Raw genomic sequence first — 23680 nt, forward strand, 5'->3', positions numbered from 1 at the left:
GACTTGAATCTGCGACAAAGACGTTGGCTTGAATTGTTGAAAGATTACGAGCTTGTCATTGATTACCACCCGGGAAAGGCTAATGTGGTTGCGGACGCCTTAAGCCGGAAATCACTGTTTGCTTTGCGAGCGATGAATGTACACTTGTCTGTTCTACCTGACAATGTGTTAGTAGCTGAATTAAAAGCCAAACCATTATTGACTCATCAAATTCGTGAAGCTCAGAAAGTCGATGATGAATTGGTTGCAAAACGAGCTGAGTGTGTTCCGAACAAGGAATCGGAGTTTCAGATTGATGATGATGGTTGTTTGAGGTTTAGAAGTCGTTTGTGCGTTCCAAGGAATTCGGAACTCATTCCGATGATCCTGAATGAAGCCCATTGTAGCCGAATGTCAATTCACCCGGGGAGCACGAAAATGTACAACGACTTGAAACGTCAGTTTTGGTGGCATGGTATGAAGCGAGACATCTCTGACTTTGTTTCGAGATGTTTAATATGTCAACAAGTGAAAGCGGAACATCAAGTGCCTTCAGGGTTACTTCAGTCGATCATGATACCCGAGTGGAAATGGGACCGAGTCACAATGGACTTTGTGTCCGGACTGCCATTGTCCGCAAGTAAGAAGGATGCGATTTGGGTTGTTGTTGATAGGCTGACTAAGTCGGCTCACTTTATCCCCGTGCGTACGGATTTTTCATTGGATAAACTAGCCGAATTGTATGTTACTCAGATTGTGAGATTACATGGAGTACCTATTTCTATCGTGTCGGATAGAGATCCGAGATTCACCTCGCGATTTTGGAAGAAATTGCAAGAAGCTCTGGGTACCAAGCTGCATTTTAGCACCGCTTTTCATCCCCAAACCGATGGTCAATCCGAGCGGATAATTCAGATACTCGAGGACATGCTGAGATGCTGCATCCTTGAGTTTAGTGGTTCATGGGAACGGTATGTACCTTTGATTGAATTCGCTTACAACAATAGTTTTCAATCAAGTATTAAGATGGCACCTTACGAGGCTTTGTACGGTCGTAAATGCCATACACCATTGTTTTGGACCGAGCTCGGTGAAAGTAAAATTTTCGGAGTTGATTTGATTAAAGATGCCGAACAGAAAGTAAAAGTAATCCGTGAAAGTTTGAAGGCAGCCACAGATCGTCAGAAATCGTATGCGGATCTGAAACGGAAGGACATTGAATATCAGGTGGGAGATAAAGTGTTCCTTAAAGTTTCGCCTTGGAAAAAGGTACTTAGGTTTGGCCGTAAGGGCAAGTTGAGCCCGAGATTCATTGGGCCGTACGAAATCTCCGAACGAGTGGGGCCAGTTGCGTATAGATTGATTTTGCCCCCTGAGCTTGAAAAGATTCACGATGTCTTTCATGTTTCGATGCTTCGACGCTATCGATCTGATCCGTCGCATATAATTAGCCCATCAGAGGTTGAAATTCAAGCCGATATGAGTTATGAAGAAGAACCGATACGTATCCTAGCTCGTGAGGTGAAAGAGTTGCGAAACAAAGGGGTTCCGTTGGTTAAGGTGTTGTGGCTCAAACACGGGATCGAGGAAGCAACTTGGGAACCCGAGAGCTCGATGAAAGAACGATATCCAAACCTATTTACTGGTAAGATTTTCGAGGACGAAAATTTCTTAAGTGGGGGAGAGTTGTGACAGCCCAAAATTGACCCTAGCCGGGAAGTGGTTTCGGGACCGCTAAACCGAGTCACCGAAAGGTTTGAATGTGATGTTTATTGTCTAGAATATGTAATCATGAATGTGTAAAAATTTCAAGCTTCGATTTAGTCGATTGCATGTGAATTTAGTCAATAGGACTTATATGAGAAAATTTAAAAATGTGATAGGTCAATGCATGAGGACCTATTAGTGCATGTGGAAGAAAAAAGGGGACTTGCATGTCAAATTCCCCCTCTCTAATATGTAGTGGCCGGCCATGCTATAGGTGGAAACATGTCTCCAACATGTTATGCTAGTGATGCATGTTAAGAAAAATAAAATAATAAGCATGGTGATTAAAAAAATGAAAGGAAGGGTGATGGAAAAAAAAATAACATGGTCTCACCCCCCCTTGTTGCCGTGAATTGAAGAAAGAAAAAAAAAAGAGTTCATTCTTGAACATCCTTGGCCGAATAGAGGAAAGAAAGGAGGGGGAAAAAGGCTTGAGAAAATCGGCTATGGTGGTTGCTAGACTAAGGTATGTTTGATGTTGTCTTTGAGATGCATGCATGTTTTAAATAGCCCATGTTTAAACCTTGAATCTTGTTGATAACATGAGCAATCGGTCATGAGAAAGGGTTCAAGGAATGGTTGTTGTTCATGTTATTTGGATGAGAAATGGTGAGTTTTGTTGGTTCATGTTAAAGTTAGGTGAATGATGATAGAGGAGTGTTTGAACTATAAAAAAATATATAAATCGGCTACCTTGTTATGAGCTAGGGCCGAATGTGGGTTTGGTTGTGTTTGAATATTACATGCTTGGTAGAATGGTGGATGAAGGTGCCGAATGTATGTTGGATTGATAGAGTCTCCAAATTGATTTTATGTGTGTATGCATGACCGAATATACGTGGTCACATGAGTAAGGAAATGAGTTATTTGATATGTGGTAAAAGTTAAGTACTAAATCGAAGGTTGCTAAAATTGCCATTTCTTAGCCGAATATGTGCTTGATCAATGAAGGAATTGTTGAAGAACATAGGTGAACTTGGTGAGGGCAATCGGCCTAGTGTATAAATGATATGAAGATTTTAGGAAATTGTTTTGGTTAGGTGTATGTATGATTAAGTATATTCGGCAATATACTTAAAGTGGGTACATGATATTACATTATAATTATTGAGCTTGAGTATATGGATATGTGTATATGTGGTCATATAATGACATCTTGGTTTGAAAATTTAATGATGTGTGATTGCCGAATGTGATAAATAAATTCATGTTATTGAGTTAAATATTGAATACTCTTATTTGTATTATTTAAGCTCAAGAACCTAAAGAAGAGGCGTCCAACAAGGGGAAATCGAAGGTCATCGAGTAGCCGACTCGGAATTATTTTACCCAACATAAAGTAAGTCATTAAGCATGTAGTGGGTAGTATTTCAAATGGTCATAATGTGTATGTATTGATGCTGATTGGAATGAATAAATATACATATATATATGCATGTACGTATGTGATGATGAAATTGTTGAATGAATGAAAAGAGGTAAGATGTACTGAGTTGTTGATCTCGGCACTAAACGTGCGGGATAACCATTTATGACCATGAGATGGGCGCTAAGTGCGCGGGATTAAATTGTACAGCACTAAGGGTGCGATTTGACTATGTTGCACTCAGTGTGCGAAATGAATATGATGCACTAAGTGTGCGAATTGACCATGCGGCACTAAGTGTGCGAGTCTGACTATGTAGCACTAAGTGTGCGATTTGATTACGTGGCACTAAGTGTGCGAGTTGATTATATAGCACTGAGTGTGCGGGCTCAATATACATTCGTGAATTATTATGGACACTATGTGTGCGACACTATTGAGTCGATCGCGGACAGCGGGTCGGGTAAGTGTCTTGAGTACGTGGCTAATAGGTGCTATGCTTATACTTGGTGTTGAGCTCGGTAAGTTCGAACCTATGTGACAAATATACTTGAAGTCACGTACATAAGTTTTATCGTAGGATGGGTGAAAGGTCGTATAGTCGTTTGATTGTAACGAAAATAAATCGATTTATGAAATTGCTTCAATGTCCTATTGATGAGTATATAGAATGTGAATGCATGAATTGATATGAAATTGAATTGATAAGTTGGAGGAACTATGGTATGGTTCGGAATGGATGGAGTAAATTGTCTCGTTCCATTTTGTTTCCTCTTGTGATAATGTTGTTGATAGATGGTAGTGCATTGCTTATGACTTACTGAGTTATAAACTCACTCGATGTTTCCTTGTCACCCACTATAGGTTGCTTGGACTCATCTATTTTTGCGGGGTCGGGCCGTCATTGAAGTCATCACACCGGATAGCAAGTTTTGGTACTTTCTTCTTAGTGTGTTTAGAAGATCATTTTGGCATGTATAAGCTAGTACGTTGTGTTTGAATTATGGCATGTAAACTTTAAGCCATGCGAAAATGGCACGAATGTTCGATTGAATTGGATCAAGGGTAGGCATGAAATGGACCTAGTTACTTTCGTAACAGATGCTGGCAGCAGCAGTGTCATGAGATTGAAAATTCACTAAAAATAGTGGGAGTGGAATTAATTGATGAATAAATTATGTAATCGAAGCTCGATGAGTCTGCTTTCATGAGGAAGTAACGAAAAGATCATATGGGCAGTATATTAAGAGATAATCAGATTTTAGTGGGACAGGGCCAGAACGGTTTCTGGATTCCCTGCTCCGACTTTGGAAATTCATTATAAATTAACCAGAGATAATTAGGGGTCGTACCATATATGTGCAGATTCCTCTCTGAGTCTAGTTTTCATAGAAACAAACGGCAACAGTATTGAAGCCCCGTGCAGGGAGGTATCCCAGTCGTAATGGGCAAAGGTCAGTGTAGTCGACCCCTGCAACTTGGGGGACTTTGACTAATAAACTGTACTAATTGGCCCAACCAAAAATTCTAGAAAAAAATACATAGATGGGCACATGAGTCTAGTTTCTGGGAAAAATTACGAAACTGATTTTCGAGTTACGAAACTCAAAATATGATTTTTAAAGCGGCTAGTACACAGATTGGGCAGTGTCTGGAAAATAAATTTTGTAAGGGGTTAAAGCCAGTTAACACCTCGTGTTCGACTCCGGTGTCGGTTTCGGGTTCGGGGTGTTACAAATTTGATGTTGTCATAGAAGGGAAAAATGATCAGCATGTCATAAAACATAAGAAAATAGGATGAAGTTTAAATTACGAGCCTTGTGGCAAAAGCACAGGGTAGAAGAGACTAGATGGGAGCTCGAAGAGGCTATACGAAAATAGTACCCAAATCTCTTCACAGGTAAGATTTTCGGGGACGAAAATCCCTAAAGGGGGAGAAATGTAACATCCCAAAATAGGGCCTAAACAGAATAGTGGTTACGAAACCACAAATCCGAGGTAGAAATTTTTATTTTTTTATTATTTTGAGGTTCATGATATGATTGCATGATTGTGTGAAAAATTCGTGATGAAATTCTATGCATAAAGTGCTTAAGTTGAGATTAGGGACTAAATCGAATAATTTGCAAAACTTGCATTCTAGAAGTTTTTAGTATGAAATTGCTTTGGAATATTAATGAGGAGGTCTTAAATAGAAATTTGACCAATTTCTAAGTCTATGGACAAAAATTGGACATGGATGGAATTTTTGGAAAGTTTAGTAGTAAGGGCATTTTGGTCATTTAGTTATTAAAATGAATTAAAAACAAAATTAAAAGCCAATTTTTGTCCATCTTCTCCATTAGGCCAAAATTTCAAGGGTTCTCTATAGCTAGGGTTTGTTTCAAGCTTTCAAGCTCCATAGTAAGTGATTCCAAGCCCCGTTTTTAATGATCTTTACGTTTTTGGAGTCCCGATAACTTGATTAAGCTTATTCTAGCAATAATTCAACCTAGGGTTCATATTTGGAAAAATACCCATAGGTGAATTTGTGTATTTTGGTGTTTTATGATAGAATATGAGGTTTTAAATTATGTTAGACAACTTGTGTTACTTGGTTTTAAGTGAAAACGAGTAAAAGGGCTTAATCGATAAAAATACCTAATAGTCATAAGTACATGTTAGAGTGTGAATTTGATGTTGTCATAGAAGGGAAAAATGATCAGCATGTCATAAAACATAAGAAAATAGGATGAAGTTTAAATTACGAGCCTTGGGGAAAAAGTGCAGATATGTGAAAGTTTAAGGGCAAAAATGTAATTTTGCCAAAGTTTGGGTCAAGGACTATTTTAATAAATGTGAGTATTAAATAAGCTAATTTTTTTATTATAGATCAAGAAGAAGAAAATCCGGAGTTAGACCAGGGAAAGAAAAAGATAGTGGACTAAATCGATTTAGTTGATTGTATTTTGTTTCGAGGTAAGTTTGCGGTAAATAAATGCAATATTCTATTATTTTATGTTAATTTTGTTAATTTCCAGCATGCGTATATTTATTTTATGAAATTATTCAAAGAAGATTTAAGCATGAATTGACGGAGAAGAAATTTCAGAAAGTCCCGGTTGAACCTTAGGAATGTGTAGGATACAAATGTCATGACATTAGGGTTTAAGGATACCATGTAAGACCATGCCAAGGAATGGCAATTGGTAAGGTTTCTAAGGCAAGGAAATCATGTAAGACCATGTCAAGACATGGCATTGATAAGTTACTATAAGGCAAAGGTCTCATGTAAGACCATGCCAAGGCATGTCATTGGTGAGTTCATAAGGCAAGGCTACCATGTAAGACCATGTCAAGACATGGCAATGGTAAGTTTCAAAAGGATACCACGTAAGACCATGACAAGTCATGGCAATGGTAAGGTACCCGTGTATCCTTAGTATTCCAAGTGGTTCAATGGGAAAATTTAAAGAGAATATCAAGGTAAGGTAAGGTAAGACGAGTTATACTAAAAAGGTAAGACAAGTTCATGCTAGAAGAGTAAAGGTAAGTACATCATGTTCATGTATGCTTGATAAGGAAAAATGTAAGTAAAATGTATTAATAAATTTGATTAAGTAAGTAAGTATTTAAGTAAGTGAGTAAGTGAAGAAGTTTAAAATATGTCTATGACAATTAATGAAGTTGCATTATGTAGTATCATGCCAAGTAGTAAGATAGTTCTTATGAATGTTGTTATTTATTTCATTGCAAACTTACTAAGCTTAATGCTTACCCCCTTTATTTTCCTTCTTTTTATAGTTTTGTCAAGCTAATTCGGGGATCGTAAAGTATGTCGGAGGTCCGGACACACTATCACGAGGATTATTTTGGTATAGCTAGACGTTTCATTTTGAGTATGGCATGTATAGCATCGTAGCCATTTTGTGTGTATGATCTTATGATATGGCTAATGATTGGTATGTAAATGCTTGATAATGATTAGCTGTAACACCCCGAACCCGAGACCGTCGCCGGAGTCGAACACGAGGTGTTAACAGACTTCAAACCACTTATTTGACATTTCCCAGACAAGCTGCCAATCTGCGTACTAGTCTCTTTAAAAATCATATCTTGAGTTCTGAAACTCAAAATCCAGTTCCGTAAATTTTCCCTGGAACTACACTCATATACCTATATGGTAGAATTTTTGTAGAATTTTTGGTTGGGCCAATTAGTACAGTTTATTAGTTAAATTCTCCCCTATTACAGGGTGCGACTACACTGACCTTCATTCATTACAATTTGGATAACTCCCTGGACAAAGCTTCAATACTGATGCCGTTTGTTTCTATAGAAACTAAACTCAGAGAGAAATCTATAAATATATGGCATGACTCCTAATTATCTCTGGTTAATTTATAATGAATTTCCAAAGTCGGAACAGGGAACCCAGAAACCGTTCTGGCCCTGTCTCACGAGAACCTGAATATCTCTTAACATACTGTCCATATGATCGTTCCGTTACTTCTATATGAAAATAGACTCATCGAGATTCGATTAAATAATTTATTCACTATTTAATTCCATTCCTACTAATTTTTGTAATTTTTCAATCCCACGTCACTGCTGCTGCCAGCATCTGTTACTGAAGCAACTATGCCCATTTCGTGATTTCTTATTGATCTATCTAGTAATTCATCATACATATCACAAAATTATAATCATGACTAGCCATACCAAAGGCTAATCATTGTCAAACATCTCCCTACTACACTATTGCCATATCATGAATCTTAACACCAAAATTAATCAGCCATGACATATGGTATAAAAAGAAAATCGAATTACCAAGACTTACGACCTAACGTTATAAAACCAAATCCAACCGAACATTTATGCCATTTTTGCATGGCTAAAATTTTACATACCAAATTTCAACAAAACATATTAGCCTATACATGCCGAAATGTTCTCCTAGACCGACTAAAAAGAAGATACCAAAAGTTGCTAGCCGGTGTGATGACTCCGATGACGGCCCGATCACACAAAAAGAGACGAGTCCAAGAAACCTAAAATAGGTGACAAGGAAACACCGAGTGAGTATATAACTCAGTAAGTCATAAGGATATAGCACACTTTAGACATTCATCGGGTGTGCATGACAGTTCATCAAACACCCGAATGGTGTTATCAAACCAGAACTCGGCCCTTTCAGCATCATCAGTAACTATGGCCCTGAACTCCTCAGCCCCGCGCTTCCTAATCAAGTCTACAGGTGGCTTACTCAGCCTCACAAGATCAGTGACTGATGGCATTACGGGCTCTTGGGGTGGATTATTCAAATTCGGGAATTGTTGGACAGCCGGATTGGTTCGGGCATATTGTGCGACCCACTCATTCATCATGGTAAAGAAGGCTTGTTTAGCCCCCTCACCTTGATCATTCGCAGATGACTGAGGTTCAACAGGCGGCGTCCCTTGTGCAAGAGCAGCCGCTACACTTTCAACGTCATCCGCCAAGGTTCTCTCTACACCGGGATCCATTTACTAATCAAAACAAAAATTTTAACCGTCAGAAGTCATCACACATTTAAACATTAACATTAAGGCATGTATAGCTAGACTCATACGTACTATGGTAGTCCTAGAACCGACTAAACCATGGCTCTGATACCAATAAAATTGTAACACCCCGAACCTGAGACCGTCGCCGGAGTCGAACACGAGGTGTTAACAGACTTCAAACCACCTATTTGACATTTCCCAGACAAGTTGCCAATCTGCGTACTAGTCGTTTTAACAATCATATCTTGAGTTCTGAAACTCAAAATCCAGTTCCGTAAATTTTCCCTGGAACTAGACTCATATACCTATATGGTATAATTTTTGTAGAATTTTTGGTCAGGCCAATTAGTACAGTTTATTAGTTAAATTCTCCCCTATTACAGGGTGCGACTACACTGACCTTCATGCATTACGATTTGGATAACTCCCTGCACAAAGCTTCAATACTGATGCTGTTTCTTTCTATAGAAACTAGACTCAGAGAGGAATCTATAAATATATGGCATGACTCCTAATTATCTCTGGTTAATGTATAATGAATTTCCAAAGTCGGAACAGGGAACCCAGAAACCGTTCTGGCCCTGTCTCACGAGAACCTGAATATCTCTTAACATACTGTCCATATGATCGTTTCGTTACTTCTATATGAAAATAGACTCATCGAAATTCGATTACATAATTTATTCACTATTTAATTCCATTCCTACTAATTTTTGTAATTTTTCAATCCCACGTCACTGCTGCTGCCAGCATCTGTTACTGAAGCAACTATGCCCATTTTGTGATTTCTCATTGATCTATCTAGTAATTCATCATACATATCACAAAATTATAATCATGACTAGCCATACCAAAGGCTAATCATTGCCAAACATCTCCCTACTACACTATTGCCATATCATGAATCTTAACACCAAAATTAATCAGCCATGACATATGGCATAAAAAGAAAATCGAATTACCAAGACTTACAACCTAACGTTATAAAACCAAATCCAACCGAACATTTATGCCATTTTCGCATGGCTAAAATTTTACATACCAAATTTCAACAAAACATATTAGCCTATACATGCCGAAATGTTCTCCTAGACTGACTAAAAAGAAGATACCAAAAGTTGCTAGCCGGTGTGATGACTCCGATGACGGCCCGATCACGCAAAAAGAGACGAGTCCAAGAAACCTAAAATAGGTGACAAGGAAACACCGAGTGAGTATATAACTCAGTAAGTCATAAGCAATGCACTACCATCCATTAATAACATTATCACAAGAGGAAGCAAAATGGAACGAGGCTAGTTACTCCATCCATACTGAACCATACCATAGTTCCTCAAACCTATCGGTTCAAGCTCATACCAAGTCATGCATTCACATTCCATATACTAATCAATAGGATATTTGAGGCATTTTCATACATCATTTTATTTTTGTTACAATCATACAACTAAATGACCTTTCACCTATTCCATGATAAATCTTATGTACGTGACTTCAATTATAATTGTCACATAGGTTCAAACTTACCAAGCTCAACTTCAAATATAAACATAGCGCCTATTAGTCACGAACTCGAGGTACTTACCCGATCCGCTGTCCGTGATCAACTCAATAATGTCGCACACTTAGTGTCCATAGTGATTCAAAAGTATATATTAAGTCCGCACACTCAGTGCTATATAATCAACTTGCACACTTAGTGCTATATAATCAAACTCGCACACTTAGTGCTACATAATCAAACTCGCACACGTAGTGCTACATAATCAAACTCGCACACTTAGTGCTGTACAATTTAAACCCGCACACTTAGCGCCAATCTCATGATCATAAATGCTTATACCCGCACTCTTAGTGCCGAGATCAACAACTCAATACATCTCACCTCTTTTCTTTTCATTCAACACTTTCATCACCACATACATACATGTATATATATATTTATCATTCCATTCAGCATCATTACATAGACGTTATGACCATTTAAATTAATACAAACTATATGCTTAATGACTTACTTTATGTTGGGTAAAATAATTCCAAGTCGGCTACTCGATGACCTTCGATTTCCCCTTGTTGGACGCCTCTCCTTTAGGTCCTTGAGCTTAAATAAATAAATCAACTAGTTTAATTACCTTGCTAGTTATTTATATCCCAAAACATTAATAGTTTCATATCAAAAGAAGCATACGGCAACATTTTATTTCAAGGTACATATTCATAATTCAAATTCGACCATATAAACCAATATCATCCACTTGATCAATTATAGAGAATTAAAGTTAATATCACAATGTGTACTCTATATGGCCCATTATACATAATCAAATTTAATAGCATCTATATATTTACTCATATGGCCGAATATACATACCCCCATATAATATCATTTTCATTCCATTTAACACTTAATTTCCACCACATAAACACTTGGCCGAATAATCCTAAACTAGCAAAACTCCATATTTGTTCATACCATCTTTTAAATTCACATGTATATTTTATTTTTACATGAACCATAGCCGAATCGTTTTAACCATGAGTAACATAACAAGCATAAATCATACTTATGGATATACCATGGCCGATTCAATCTAATCACATCCAAAATCATCAACCATTTTCAATGCATATAACATATATAAACATGAATAAGTTTCATATAATCTCTTAACACATTATTTTCTTTCATCAACAATCTTTTGTTTCTTTATCCATCAAAACCTAAAGGTAAGAAAAAAAATCAAGTTCTTCTCACACATACCATAACCGAAAGTTCCATCCAACACTCTAAATTCAAAATTTTAGTATGGCTAGGTAAGAAAAACGTGATGATTAACCTGAACAAACTAAGATTTCAAAAGAAAGATTAACAAAATTTACTAACCTTCTCTTCATTCAAAAGGCCGAATGCCTTTGCCCCCCCTCTTTTTCTTCTTCTTGTACGGCTAAGAAGAACAAGGTAATAACCCCTTTTTTTTTACTTCTTTTATTATCCTTAGTATTTCTTTTATTATTTCCTTTCCTTTACATAAAATAATGACCACTTCATGGAAATTTACCACATATTCTAATATATGCTCCATCATGGTCGGCCACTATGTATAAAAAAAAAGGAGTATTTGACATGCAAAGCCATTATTTTCACTACATGTTTTAATAGGTCCTTATAAATCAACCTATCACATTTCAAAATTTTCTCACATAAGTCCTATTTACTAAAATTCACCTACAATTAAAAAAAATTCAAATATGAAATTTTCGTACATGCATATATACATATAATAAGCATCAAATATGACAGCTAATTATTTTTATGACTCGGTTTAGCGGTCCCGAAACCACTTCCCGACTAGGGTCAATTTTGGGCTGTCACATTAGCTGTTGGAATGGCTAATCAAAGACATGTTTGGTGTTATGTATGCCTAAATGCTAGTTATTCCATGGAAATTATGAATAAGGTGAAATTAGCACAATCAGACAGTAATAGTGACGTGAATTTGAAAAATCACTAAAAATAGTAGAAATGGAATTAAATGATGAATAAGTTTTGAAATCAAAGATTATTTTGTCTATTTTCAAATGGAAGAAACAAAATAGGTAAATGAGATATATTTTATGAGATATTTAAATTTTTGTGAAACAAGGCCAGAGCGATTTCTGGATCCCCTGTTCTGACTTTGGAAATTCACCAAAAATTGTACAAAGATAATTAGAAACCATTATTTACATGCAAAGATTCCTTGTTGAGTCTAGTTTTATGATAAATAAACTTCATAGTAATTGGAACTCTGTATAGCGAGATATTTGATTCGTAATACACAGAGGTCAGAGAAGTCAAACCCTGAAATAGGGGAGACTTTAACTAATAAACTGTATCAGTTCGCCCAACCAAAAATTCTAGAAAACAACTATTAGATAGAAATATGAGTCTAGTTTTAGGGAAAATTTATGGAATTGGATTTATAATTTTGTAACTCAAGATATAAATTTTTAAGCGACTGTGACGCAGATTGCCAACTTCTCTAGAAGTTTTAAAAATAAATTGTTTGAGCTGTTTAAGTAATGAATTAAGTCTGTTAAAACCTCGTGTTCGACTCCGACGACAGTCTCGGGTATGGGGCGTTACACATTGGCACACAAATCTCATGTATTGCCACGGTCCAATCATAGTCTTTTCCGTCAATTCATTAGTGAACGATCGTACTCATTCCCTGTGTTCCACCCAATTTGATCTTTTATTACAACTTTCATGCTATTGTGACATTTATGATTCTGTAATTAAGATTATAAGGCATAACATTTCAGTATATTGACTTCATTAATCTAGACATAAATGTCAACCTCATGCATATACTAATTACTAATCATGCAATAAAAGTATTCATACATACATTCTGTCACTTTAAGCAAATTTCTTTCTTTTCATAAACACTTGGCCAAATCAAGTTGGACATTTAACATCGTATGAATACTGACATGTATAAAAGAGCTTTTCACAACTTAACTTCATTTTATTTCACTATTTCACATTCTTTAACTCAAGAGTATCACATAATGAATACTAGGTCATGTAAAAATCATGAATTTCTTTTCATACCTTTCCCATTTTCAGCATATCACAAGCATGATTTAATAATCTCAAGTTTACTCTTATCTCTATCAAGATTTGCTCGGTTGGAACTCATTCCTGTCTTAACCAACAGTTCTGTTAGGGCCAAGCGATATCACACTATCACGAGTAATACTATGGCATGTATAGCTAGACTCTCTTACGCTAGGTCAGTCCGAGAACCGACTAAACCATGCTCTGATACTACTAAATGTAACACCCTCGCCCGCATTTGACGCCGGGACGAGGTTCAAGGTGCTACCTGACTTTTACTAACACTTCTATACTAAACAGGGCCATGAAATCTCAAATAATTAAAAACTTTTCTTTTCACATACAATCTGTCCCATTACGGACCCAACCGAGAACTCATGAAAAACTTAGAAAATCTCTTACATCAAGGCTTCATACGCCCATGTGGGTATAGAGCACACACCTGTGTGCTAGGGACACGCCCGTGTCCCGAACCCATGTTCAAAAACCTGGACAAATACAAGGCTATTTTCCAAGCCATTTTGTCACCCTCACAACAAATGCACACATACTTATACAATAGCATACAACATGGCAAAATTAGGCACTTAAACATTCCTAACATGACATGACTATGGTAATTTCACATGCAATAAATATCATAGATTTTTCTCGCATCTTTACCACATTCATGTTATAATCATTATAAACTCATCACGTAATACCATAGCACATGCATGTATAATTAAAATGAATTTACAATCCCATAATCAAAATAGGCCAACACATATGGTCAAAGCCATATCACATACTCTAATATTTAAACTCCTATACATACCATAGACTCAAAGTACTTGAAATCACTACACCAATAGCGTTAGCTTGACAGTGTGATAATATCTCCGATGAACTCCAACCCGAACAAACCTGGAAACCCTAGAGAACATGGGAAATAAGGGGGGGTAAGCTTTCGCTTAGTAAGTTCATATGAAAACAATAAGCAACTCATTAACGTGTTTTATCAATGTTTACAACATATTCTCAAGTTCACGACAAGCTGTCTTTCTACGCAACAGTAACTAAATTATTTATCTCTGGAGCTACGAAACTCCGAACTACATTCCGTAAATTTTATATGAAACTAGACTCATTTATCTTTCTTTCATAAAATTTTCAGAATTTTTTGTCAAGCCATTTAGTAAATTTTATGAGTTAAAATCTCCCCTATTTCAGGGTATGACTACTCTGACCCTTGTGCACTACGAAACGAATTTATCCCTGTACAGAATTCCAATGACCATGCCATTTGTTTCCCATAAAAATATACTCAATAAGGAATCCATGAATGTAAGTTATGACTCTTAATAATGTTTTTAAAATTTATGGTGAATTTCTAAAGTTAGAACAGGGGATCTCGAATTCATTCAGACCTTGTTTTATAAGAATTCAAATATCACACAATATAGATTTCTTTTTCTTCCCCTGTTTATTTCATGTGAAAATACACTCATTGAGATTTCATCCCATATTTTATTCTGCCTCTAACTCATTTTCTACTATTTTTAGTGTATTTTCAAAATTACACTACTGCAGTAACTCAAATCTGTCAAGGCTAAGTTACTCATTCATGATCATTGTTCACAGAATTAATACAATATCATTTCATCCATCATGGTAAGAACACATATTATGCATCATAGATCATCACATATCAAGGCATTCTCATAGGCTTAGTATACATGCTTGCACAACTCAAGTGCATACTCACCAATGACTTACCTTATTGGGACCATCATCAACTCTTTCCTCGGATTACCCGTTGAACACTTGGAATACTAATTGGATACTCGGAAAAGCCTTTGCACATAAGTGTCTCAATTGTAGATAAAGCTACCTCATATCTCATGACATTTCAATGCTCACTCTCAAGCTAGTCATCTAGGCTCATAATTCTTAGTGACATGTCACTCGTATCCTATTCTATTCCTAAGGTTCAAACGGGATTTTTCCTCGTCTATTAAGGCTTTGTCTTATCATATTTCTATTAATCACATACACTTAATATCTGTACAATTCATGTAATGATAACATTTAAATACATGTATAGCATGGTATTGTTTACATGCAAACTTACCTCGAACCACAAAGGTGAAAAGGACATAATCATCCCTTAATCGATTTCTTTCCGTTCTAGGTCCAAATCTCGATTTCCTTGATCTATAATATCACATTTAGCCTACCAATCAGTCACAATATTCATATGGGTCTAAAAATCATATTTTTACAAATTTTCATTTTCACCCCTAAACTTTTACATATTTGCACTTTTTCCCCAATGCTCGTAAAATAATTTTTATCACATTTCTTTACTCCTTGAGTATAGATGAACCATTTTCATAACTATAGCAACTCATAATTTCAATTATTTTACACATTACAACTCATTTTACAACTTAGCAATTTAGCCCTTTTTTAAGGTGTTTTCATGCAATTTCTTTCACAAAAATTGTTTATTAGACAACTAGGACTCATAATCTTCCATAAAAACACAGAAAACAACACATTTACTCTCATGGAAAACCCTAGACTCTTCATCATTTTGCAAAATAGTCCCCTCTTATGAAAGCTCATGCTTTAAGGGTTCCAAAAATGTAAAAATCATCAAGTAAAGACATTAAAATCACTTACAAGCAAGGGAAATATGTTGCTGAAATTTTTCAGCTTCAAAACCCTTTCTTTGCTGCATATTTCGGTGAAGGAGAAGAGAAAAATGATAGCTTTTTCTTTTTGATTTGTTAATAATAAAACTAGTCAAAATTGGTGACCAAATTTCACCTAATTTTGACTTTTCAACAATTTTATCTCCCATGGCCGGCCATCACACTTTCAATGGCCTAATTTCACTTTAAATACCCCCAATTTAAGATACAAGGAAATTTAACACATTTAGGTATTAAAACACAACTTTTACCTTTTACGCAATTTAGTCCTTTTTCGAAATTGGACCAGAAATTGCTAAAATTAACTTACCAAAATTTACACGCACTTATAAAATTATATTATAACACATAAAATAATAATAAAATAATTTTATCTGGCCTCGAAATAGTGGTCCCGAAACCACTGTTCCAACTAGGCCCAAAATCGGGCTGTTACAGACTTACCTCGATAATATTCGCAATCGAGCCTATTCTTCATAAACTTTATTTTTCCCTTGATCGCGACTTGAATCTCGTTTCTCTTGATCTATAACGCCAAATTAATCTTGTTTAATTCATACATTCATCAAAACAGTCTTTAATACGAACTTTGGCAAAATTACATTTTTGCCCCTAAATTTTTGCATAATTACACTTTTTCCCCTAGGCTCGGGAATTAAAATTCATCCCTTATTCTTATGTTTTATGACATGCTGATCATTTTTCCCTCCTATAGTAACATCAAATTCACACTCTAACATGCACTTATGACTATTAGGTATTTTTACCGATTAAGCCCTTTTACTCGTTTTCACTTAAAACCGAGTACTACAAGTTGTCTAACATAATTTAAAACCTCATATTCTATCATAAAACACCAAAATACACAAATTTCACCTATGGGTATTTTTCCAAATATGAACCCTAGGTTGAATTATTGCTAGCATAAGCTTAATCGAGCTACCGGGATTCCAAAAACGTAAAGAACATTAAAAACGGGGCTTGGAATCACTTACTATGGAGATTGGAAGCTTGAAACAAACCCTAGCTATGGAGAACCCTTTAAATTTCTGCCTAATGAAGAAGATGGACAAAAATTGGCTTTTAATTTTGTTTTAATTTATTTTAATAACTAAATGACCAAAATGCCCTTCCTACTAAACTTTCAAAAATATTCCATCCATGTCCAATTTTTGTCCATAGACTTAGAAATTGGTCAAATTTCTATTTAAGACCTCCTCATTAGTATTCCAAAGCAATTTCATACTAAAAACTCCTAGAATACAAGTTTTGCAAATTATTCGATTTAGTCCCTAATTTCGATTTAAGCACTTTAGGCATAGGATTTCATCACGAAATTTTCACACAATCATGCAATCATATCATAAACATCAAAATAATTATAAAATAGTTATTTCTATCTCGGATTTCTGGTCACAAAACCACTATTCTGTTTAGGCCCTAATTCGGGATATTACAACTCTCCCCCTTTAAGGATTTTTGTCCTCGAAAATCTTATCAGTAAATAGGTGTGGGTATTGGTTTCTCATAGTTTCCTCAGCTTCCCATGTAGTCTCTTCTACCCCGTGCCTTTGTCACAATACTTTCACGAGAGCAACACTTTTATTTCTTAGTTGTTTGACTTCTCGAGCTAAAATCTTAATCGGTTCTTCTTCGTAAGTTATATCCAGTCATAGCTCAACTTCTGTCGGTGAAATTATATGTGAAGGATCCGAACGATACCGACGTAGCATAGATACGTGGAAAACATCATGCATCCTCTGTAATTCAGATGGCAATGCTAACCAGTAAGCTACTGGTTCAATTCTTTCAATTACTTCATAAGGTCCAATAAAACGCGGACTTAACTTGCCCTTTCGTCCAAATATAAGGACTTTCTTCCATGGAGACACTTTCAAAAATACCTTATCACCAACTTGAGACTCGATTTCCTTTCGTTTCAAATCCGCATAAGATTTTTGTCTATCTGAAGCAGCTTTCAAACAATCTCGAATCACTTTCACCTTTTCTTCGGTTTCTTTTATTAGATCAACTCCATAAATTTGATTTTCCTTGAGTTCAGTCCAATACAATGGCGTCTGACATTTACGACCATACAATGCTTCATAAGGTGCCATCTTCAATCTCGTCTGATAACTATTATTATAAGCAAATTCTACCAATGGTAAGTACCTTTCCCAACTACCTTGAAATTCCAATATGCAACATCTAAGCATGTCTTCAAGAATCTGAATTACTCTCTCTGATTGTCCATCAGTTTGTGGATGAAAGGTAGTGCTAAAATTTAACTTCGTACCTAATGCCTCTTGCAACTTTTGCCAAAACTGTGAAGTAAATCTCGGATCTCTACCCGAAATGATTGAAAAAGGTATTCCATGAAGTCTAACAATCTCACATATATGCAATTCAGCCAACTTATTAAGAGAATAATCCATATGTACCGGAATAAAATGAGCCGATTTAGTCAGTCTGTCAACTATTACCCTGATGGCATTTTTCTTCCTCGGAGTTAACGGCAACCCTGATATAAAATCCATAGTAATCTGATCCCATTTCCATTCAGGAACCATGATAGGCTGGAGTAATCCCAAAGGTACTTGGTGTTTAGCTTTCACTTGTTGACAAACTAAGCACTTTGATACAAACTCAGAAATATCTCTTTTCATTCCACTCCACCAGTACATTTTTTTCAAGTCATTATACATTTTCGTACTGCCCAGATGAACCGCCAAACAACCTTATGTGCTTCATGCAAAATCTTTTTAATCAACTCATCATTTTTCGGTACACAAATCCGGTTTTTAAACATTAAGCAACCATCAGAACTGATTCTGAAATCTGATCCCTAATCAGCTTCACACTGCTTTCTCTTGGCTTGCAAATCTTGATCATTTTTTTGAGCTTCACAAATCTCTTGTAAAAACATCAGTCTTGCTCTTAACTCTGCTAGAATCGAACCATCATCTAATACCTTTAACTGAGTTTTCATAGCTTTCAAAGCAAATAACAACTTTCTGCTCAAAGCATCGGCAACCATATTCGCTTTTCCCGGATGATAGTCAATAACAAGCTCGTAATCTTTCAACAACTACAACCATCTTCGCTGTCTCAAATTCAAGTCTTTCTGTGACATCAAGTACTTAAGACTTTTTTGATCTATATGTACTCGGCACTTTTCACAATATAGATAATGTCGCCAAATCTTCAAAGCAAACACTATAGTAGCCAATTCCAAATCATGAGCCGAATAATTCCTTTCGTGAGATTTTAACTGTCTCGAAGCATAAGCCACCACTTTTCCTTCTTGCATAAGTACACATCCTAAGCCATTTCGAGAAGCATTACTATAAACCACAAATTCTTTACCTGGTTCGGGTTGTACCAACACTGGTGCTTCAGTTAATAACTTTTTCAATTCTTCAAAACTCTGTTGACATTCTTCCGTCCATTCAAATTTAACATCCTTTTGGAGTAGTCTAGTCATAGGAGCAGCAATTATAGAAAATTCATTTACAAACCGCCGATAATACCCAGCTAGCCCCAAGAAACTTGTATCCTCGATTACATTTCTTAGTGGTTTCCAATCAACAATGGCTGAAATTTTACTAGGATCAACCCGTATACCATCACCTGAAACAATATGACCTAAAAATCCAACTTACAGAAGCCAAAATTCACTTTTACTGAACTTAGCATACAACTGCTTATCTCTCAAAGTTTGCAAAAACTATCCTCAAGTGCTCAGCATGCTCTGTCTCATCTTTTGAATAAACTAAGATGTAATCTATAAACACCACAACAAATTTGTCCAAGTATGGCCGAAATATGCGATTCATTAAATCCATAAACACAGCAGGAGCATTTGTCAACCCGAATGGCATAACTAAAAATTCATAGTGACCGTACCTTGCTCTAAAAGCAGTTTTAGGCACATCCGACTCTTTTACTCGCACCTGGCAGTACCTAGATCTCAAGTCAATCTTTGAAAACCATGTCGCTCCTTTTAGCTGATCAAACAAATCATCAATTCTTGGCAACGGATACTTGTTTTTGATTGTCACCTTGTTTAATTGCCGATAGTCAACACACGATCTCATAGAACCGTCTTTTTTTCACAAATAACACGGGAGTACCCCAGGGTGAAAAACTCAGTCTCATAAAGCCTTTATCAGTCAACTCTTGCAACTACGACTTTAATTCTTTCAACTCTATTTGTGCCATTCTATACGGAGCAATCGAGATCGGAGCTGTTCCCAGTATCAATTCAATACTAAATTCTACTTCCCTGACTGGAGGCAAACCCGACAATTCTTCTGGAAATACATCTGCAAATTCACATACAACCGGCACTGATTCAACTTTATTTTCAATTTCTTTTGTATTAATTACATACACCAAATAAACTTCATAACCCTTTCTCAAATATCTCTGAGCCGACATCGAAGAAATCATACTAGATAATGCCTCTAATTTGTCTGGTTCAACCCGCAGAATCTCACCACTTTCACACTTTAATTCTATAACATTTCTTTACAATTTACTATAGCATCATGCAATGACAACCAATCCATACCCAAAATAACATCAAATTCATCAAACGGCAACAACATCAAGTTGGCCAAAAAGCAATGACCCCGAATCATTAAAGGGCATTTCTTGCATACTTTATCAACTATCACACATTTGCCTAACGAATTTGACACTCTAATCATAAATTCTGTGTTCACAACAGGTATATTCATACTATACACCAATTTCATGCACACATATGAATGAGTAGAATCGGGATCAATCAAAGCAATAACATTAATATCATAAAGAGAAAATATACCAGTAATCACGTCAGGTGATGAAGCATCTTCACGTGCCTTTATAGCATAAGTTCTAGCTGGAGCTCTTGCTTCAGATTTAGATGCTGAATCTCTGGCTACATTCTTGCTACTTGCTTCATTTCCAGCTTTTCTCGAATATCTTCCCCTTGAGTCTGCACCACTAGCGTTTACACTCTGAAATTTTTCTTTCTCGACTCTCTCTGGGAAATCTCTAATAAAATGATCCAGAGAACCACACCGAAAACATTCATTCGCTCTACATGGGCCAAAATGATTTCTGCCACACCACTGGCACTCGGGCTTAACAAATCTCGTATTTCCCACACTAGCCGCAGAAGTAATCTGAGATTTAGGACCCACATTTTGCTTCTTAAAATTTCCATATGATTTTCCAGCCGAAACCTGTGAACGAGGATTCATATTTCTAGATTTTCTGGATTGCTGTGAGAATGAACTGCTTGTCGGTCTTTTCTTCCAATTTCTAGTCTCGGCCTCTACTTTTTTCTTCTCTTTAAGTATTTCTTCAGCCTTGCAAGTTTGATCAACCAGTACTACCATTTCTTTTAATTCAAGAATCCCAACAAATACTTTGATGTCTTCATTGAGTCCGTCTTCAAATCGTCTGCACATTTTAGCCTCTGTAGGAATATATTCTCTACCATACTTACTCAACCTGACGAACTCCCTTTCGTATTCAGTAGCTGTCATGTTTCCCTCCTTCAATTCAAGAAACTCTTTACGCTTTTGATCAACAAATCCTTCACTGATGTATTTCTTCCGAAATTCTTCTTGAAAGAACTCCCAAGTTACTTTCTTTGTAACGCCCCGTACCCGATACCGTCGTCGGAGTCGAACACGAGGTGTTAACAGACTTAATTCATTACTTAAACAGCTCAAACAATTTATTTTTAAAATTTGCAGTCAAGCTAACAATCTGCGTCATAGTCGATTAAAAATTCATATCTCGAGTTACGAAACTCGAAATCCAATTCCGTAAATTTTCCTTGAAACTAAACTCATATATATATTTAGTAATTGTTTTCTAGAATTTTTGGTCAAGCCAATTAGTACAGTTTATTAGTTAAATTCTCCCCTGTTTCAGGGTTCGACTTCTCTGCCCTCTGTGTATTACGAATCAGATATCTCCCTATACATAGATTCAATGACTATGTCGTTTGTTTCTAATAAAACTAGACTCAATAAGGAATCTGTACATATAAATCATGAGTTCTAATTATCTTTTAACAATTTATGGTGAATTTCCAAAGTCAGAACAGGGGATCCAGAAATCGCTCTGGTCCTGTTTCACAAAAATTTAAAAATCTCATAAAATATAACTCATATACCTGTTTTGTTCCATCCATATGAAAATAGACTCATAATTATTCAATTCAATATTTTATTCACCATCTAATTGTATCTCTAATATTTTTAATGTTTTCCTATTTCATGTTTTCCATGGATTAGCTAGTAATTTAGCATACATAACACCAAATATGATCATGATTAGCCATTCCAATGGCTAATCATTACCAAGCATTTCCATACCACTCAATAACAATATCATAAGACCATATATACAAAATGATTATAATGCTATACATGCCATACTCAAAATATGCAAGCCATTATGCCAAGATGGTATACGGATATAGTGTGAGCATGCCTCCGACCGTTCCCGATTTCCGAGCTGGCTTGTCAACACTACAAGGAATGAAAAGGAGGGAGTAAGCATAAATGCTTAGTAAGTTCACATGCAAATAGCAAGTAACATAACCATATAAGCAAACATAAAACATCATTTGCATAATCATCACCAAGACATTCATATCATATTTTCATTTATCATCTTACCATATTGTTGTTATATCAAGTTTTCAACCCGAGGGTTAAGTACATACCTGTTCAAAGTATTCATTTCAAAACACTTACCAATACGTCCCTTTCATCTTGAGTATTCCTCCATTTGAGTAGAACTTTACCCATTGAACACATCGGAATATAATTCGGATACATGGAACGTTTGCACATAAGTGCCACATATGTAGCCAAGCTACTATGTAACCCGCCCATAAGTGAACTCGGACTCAACTCAATGAGCTCGGATGCCTAGTTACATCTCTCGAACTCGGACTCAACTCAACGAGTTCGGACATTCGCATCCATAAGTGAACTCGGACTCAACTCAATGAGTTCGGGTGCCCAAACATCCTAGTAACATGTCACTTGTATCCTAATCTATTCCTAAGGTTCAAACGGGCATTTTACTCGATCACACATCTTTGCCATCTTCCACGGAATATCGAAATTGATACTTCGGTGATAGTTCATACTCATCAAGTAATTCACATAATTACATATTATTCAACAATAACCACAAAGAATAATATTTCATGATAATAATCAGCATCATATCATATAAACAACATTAAATTGCTTAAAATGACAATTATGTTACTACATTTACACATGAACTTACCTCGTATGCGAAAATGGCTACTTTTACCATTTCGTCCACAACTTGGTATTTTCCCTATTTTAGCCCGAATTTTAGTTTTCCCTGCTCTATCATTTAAAATATAGTCTAATTAGGACTCACATTATTCAAATTGACCCAAAATCATATTTTGGAAAAATTACAATTTTGCCCCTAAACTTTTGCATATTTACACTTTTGCCCCAAAGCTCGTAAATTAAACTTCAGCCTATTTTCTTATGTTTTATGACATGCTGATCATTTTTCCCTTCTATGGCAACATCAAATTCTCACTCTAACATGTACTTATGACTATTAGGTATTTTTACCAAATAAGCCCTTTTGCTCGTTTTCACTTAAAACCGAGTAGCACAAGTTGTCTAACATAATTTAAAACCTCATATTCTATCATAAAACACCAAAATAC

This window comes from Gossypium hirsutum, chromosome A12 (genome assembly GCF_007990345.1).
Source record: "Gossypium hirsutum isolate 1008001.06 chromosome A12, Gossypium_hirsutum_v2.1, whole genome shotgun sequence".
In the NCBI taxonomy this organism is placed as follows: domain Eukaryota; kingdom Viridiplantae; phylum Streptophyta; class Magnoliopsida; order Malvales; family Malvaceae; genus Gossypium; species Gossypium hirsutum.